Here is a 4395-nt window from a genome sequence, read left to right as displayed (position 1 = left end):
CCTCATAAGTCATTCCAAAGAAGGCTTACAAACTCTAGTTTGTTCTTTTTACTCTGCATGTGATGCATTTGGTTTGACAATTGATTTGAAGAAAACAGTCATAAAGCATCAACCTACTCCAGGAAATGAATTGACTAATTATCACACAGTCATTAAGGGCATACCACTAAAGGTTGTACAATCCTTTCAATATTTTGGAAGCTATGTTAATTCTTGAGGCTATTTTGATACTGAGATACCTTCACACATACACACAACAGGTAGCAGCATCTTTTGGTGGTTTAGAATCCAGAGTCTGGTCACAATACCACATAAAAACTGAAACAAAAATTATGCTTTGTTCTGATTTTGTCCGCTCTTCTCTTCTGTATTCCTCAGAAACCTGGACAACTTATGTTTGCCATACGAAAACACTTGAACACTTCCATCAAAAGTGTCTGAGACACATTTTAAAAGAAAGCAGGAAATCAGACACCCCAAATAATGAGGTTCTTAGCCAAGCTGGGATTCTTTCTATTGAATCACTGTTTATGAGGAACCAATTACAATGGACAGGACAGGTCATCAGTGTGGACAATAAATGTATTCTCAAACAACTTCTGTTCAATGAACTGGCAAAGGGGAGTCACAAGAATAGCAAAATAGATAACATAAAATTTTTCCTTGGAGAAATCAATGTTCCATTCAGACAGATTGAATCCTTTGCAACTGACAGGAAACTATGGCGGGAAAATATTTGGACAGGTGTACAAGCATTTGAGAGCAAACGAATTGAGCACAGTGAAATGAAAAGAAACCTGCGTAAAGGGGAATTTGCCAACACCTCAGGACAAAACTCATATCAGTGCGAGGTACGGGGCAGGACCTGCCTCTCAAAAGGACCTGGTCTAAAATCTCATTTATGATCCCCCCAGAACAACATACCATCATTTTATACATGAAAATGCTCTTCAGTATCGTTTTTGTCAGAAGTTGTGTGCATCCTCTGCAGTTCTAAAGAGACATGTAAACATGCACAAAATGCACAACAAAATAACAGATTCAGAACTAAGACAAGTTTGCAATATTTGTGGAAAGTTTTTAAAGAGAGTCTCTGGGCTTAAAAGCTATATTTGTGCTTGGAGTGGTCAAGCTTTGTTTTAGAGCAGACTGCCTTTATGTATGTATGTTATTTTTCAGTTTTATTTCAAGATGTCTTGCCAATAGAGAAAGAGCTGGTTTCTAACCTACATCCAAGGTTCCTTCATTGGAATTTTAACATCAACAACAGGGTATTTTTATATGTATGTATGTATATGTGCAGATTTATATGCTTCATTTTATGAATGTATTTTCATGCATATCTAGACATATGCATATATTAATTAAATGATAAATTTCTGGAAAGTTTTACAGATTCTAACAGTTCCAGTGATGGATTGGATTTGTGGTATTCGAATCAGTCTTCTCCTTTCTGGTTTTGAGAAGCCTAATTTCTCAAGATTGGTAGTTAGGCAGTGTGTTACGTATCCCAGTGCCCCAATAATTACAGGTATGTATGTATGTATGTATGTATGTATGCATGCATGTATGCATGCATGTGTGTGTGTGAGTGTGTATATATGTTTGCATGTGTGTATGTATATACGCATATATGTATATATGTGTGCATATATACATATACACACATACATATGTGTATGCAATAATAATTGATGCAGAAAATAGAAGCTAGATTTGGTACTAGTCTCTATTCAGTATGACAACTGTTTCGACCCCTCTCATGACAGTCCTTTATGAGTGGGATGTTGTGCACCCAATTGCATTGCATCGGTCATTGTAGTCTGGGTCACATCAGGTACATGCATACATAAAATGGTGTATGTGTGTATGTGTGTGTGTGTGTGTGTGTGTGTGTGTGTGTGTGTGTGTGTGTGTGTGTGTGTGTGTGTGTGTGTGTGTGTGTGTGTGTGTGTGTGTGTGTATCTTCGTACATTTTCAAAGGATGTAGGGTTGGGGTTTGGTCAGGACAAATGTTGTTATATGGTTGTGAAAAGGGGGAGATCTATGAACCAGACTAGTAACGTCTCCATTAATGATTTGACTGTTTCTCCTGTATCTGACAAGGAATGTTACAGATATCTGGGGGTGGATGAAAACATATCTTACAATGATACCTGTTACAAAACATGTGTCACTAAAGTATATTACAGCCGAATAAAGAAAATTTGGATCACAGAACTATCTGCATTCAATAAGACAGTGGCCCACTTTGTGTTTGCAATGCCAGTACTCATACTAACATTTGGGCTGCTTGATTGGACGGTTGATGATATCTGAGCCATTGATGTGAAAACCCGAAAAATATTAACAAACACACATAATTTCCACATAAACACTGATGTAGACCGCCTCTACCTAAAACGTAAACAAGGCAGCAGAGGCTTAACATTGATCCAAAATGCCTTTGAATGTTGTATCATATCCCTTCGGCAACATCTTTTAGTGTTAAAGTGCATCCCTTGACCAAGTTTGTATACATGAGGCTGATAACATCATAAGACTTGGAAGGTAGCTCCTTGAGCAACAATCTTTGTCTGATAACCTAGAATACATGCCCACAGAAATCACATGACTCTACTGCAATGTATCATCAAATGAAAGGATGAACTTGTATGAGCAGTTTGAAGGGTATACATTTGAAATCCAGGAACAGGAAATATCAACGAAGTACCTGATGTGCAAAAGGGACAGAGATGCAAGAAAAGCAGTAAAATGTGACAACCGATGCAAACTTTGTGGAGTTAACACCAAAGATATTACCCACATCATAAGCAGTTGTCCGAAAATGTCAGCATAGTATCATCTACCAATGAGACATGATATAGTAGCTAGGACACTCTATAATGAGTGGAAGGATAATCCCGAGGACAAAGAAGTAAGAACCCACAGTCTGGTAGAAGCCATAGTCACTCATAACGAAAAGGAGTACTGGTGGAATGTACCAGTGAAGACCTCAATAAAATGTAAACACAACAGACCTGATATAATGATTTGGGATAGAGAAGAGAAACTGTGTACAGTTGTGTAAATTAGCTGCCCAATGGTTGTTAACATAAAGATGAAGATCAGTGAAAAAAAGCGAATACCTACGCTGAACTATTGAGAAATCTGCAGTAACTCTATCCAGATTACAAGTTCAGGTTTATACCTGTAATTATTGGGGGCCTGGGATATGTAACACACTGCCTAAATACCAATCTTGAGAAATTAGGCTTCTCAAAACCAGAAAGAAGAAAGCTAATTTGAAGACTACAGATCCAATCCATCACTGGAACTGTAAAAATCTGTAAAACTTCTCAGAGGTTTATCATTTAAATATATATGAGCATGTCTAGATATGTAACTATATGCATGTCTAAATATGCAACTGTATACAACTATATGTATGAATACATACATAAAACATACAAATCTGCACATATACATACATACATACATACATACATACATACATACATACATACATACATACATACAAACAAAAATACCCTGTTGTTGATGTTGAAATTCCAATGAAGGAGCCTTGAATCTAGGTTAGAAACCGATTCTTTCTTTATTGGCTAGAAATCTTGAAATAAAACTATGCAGTGACATACATACATTCATACATATGCGTATACGACCATATTTTCGTCACCAAAATCAAAAGAATATTTAAACTGAACTGAAAGCAAAGTTGTAGAATTAAACTAAAAATTTTTTTTTTTTTAAACTCAATAAAAAATCTTAATAAACCCCCTCATCAAAAATTAAGAATAATAACAAAAGGTGACGAACCTCCTTCAATAGAAGAATAGCCAACACAGTAAGTAAAACAGTTCGATAATATTTGTAATAAGAGATACAAATCCACCCAATTTAATTGCTTAGGTTTTTTACTCCTCCTTATTTCAGCACTTTCTGCTCTGTGCAGTTGATTACACCTGGAACTCTGTTACATCATAGAAGAGACGGAAAATAGAGACAATATTCCACATCAGTAGAATTGTGCTTTCAGTTGTTGTTTATTGTTTGAAACTGGAAATGAAGGACGAAGAGTGGAAAATAGGGGAACAGATAGCTGATTCAGCAGAAAATTTCCTGGATGCAGTAAAATGCACAAACACACACGCACGCACACACACACGCACACACACACGTATGCACAAACACATGCATCTGTATACTAACTGTGTGTATGTGTGTGTGTGTTTGTAGATGAGAAAATAAGCTAAGAAGAATACTTGCGAGTTCAGTGACATATATTTGAACAAGAGACACACATGTGTGCGAATACATACATACATACATACATACATACATATATATATATATATATATGCACATACATACATACATACATTCATATATATA

The 4395-nt window shown here is 36.2% G+C and overlaps 1 protein-coding gene across 1 annotated transcript in view; it reads right to left on the bottom strand.

Annotated features, from left to right (window-relative positions):
* Positions 1 to 4202, bottom strand: part of LOC128251187 (peptidase inhibitor 15-like) — a 64658-nt gene extending 60456 nt beyond the window's left edge. The window contains exon 1 of the mRNA XM_052977762.1: positions 3820 to 4202. The gene's annotated coding sequence lies outside the window, so the exon portion shown is untranslated. The remainder of the gene's footprint in view (positions 1 to 3819) is intronic.
* Positions 4203 to 4395: the final 193 nt, after the last annotated feature.

This window comes from Octopus bimaculoides, chromosome 28 (assembly GCF_001194135.2).
Source record: "Octopus bimaculoides isolate UCB-OBI-ISO-001 chromosome 28, ASM119413v2, whole genome shotgun sequence".
Lineage (NCBI taxonomy): Eukaryota > Metazoa > Mollusca > Cephalopoda > Octopoda > Octopodidae > Octopus > Octopus bimaculoides.
The sequence above is the reverse complement of the archived record's forward strand: the minus strand, read 5'-3'. Positions and strand labels throughout refer to the sequence as shown.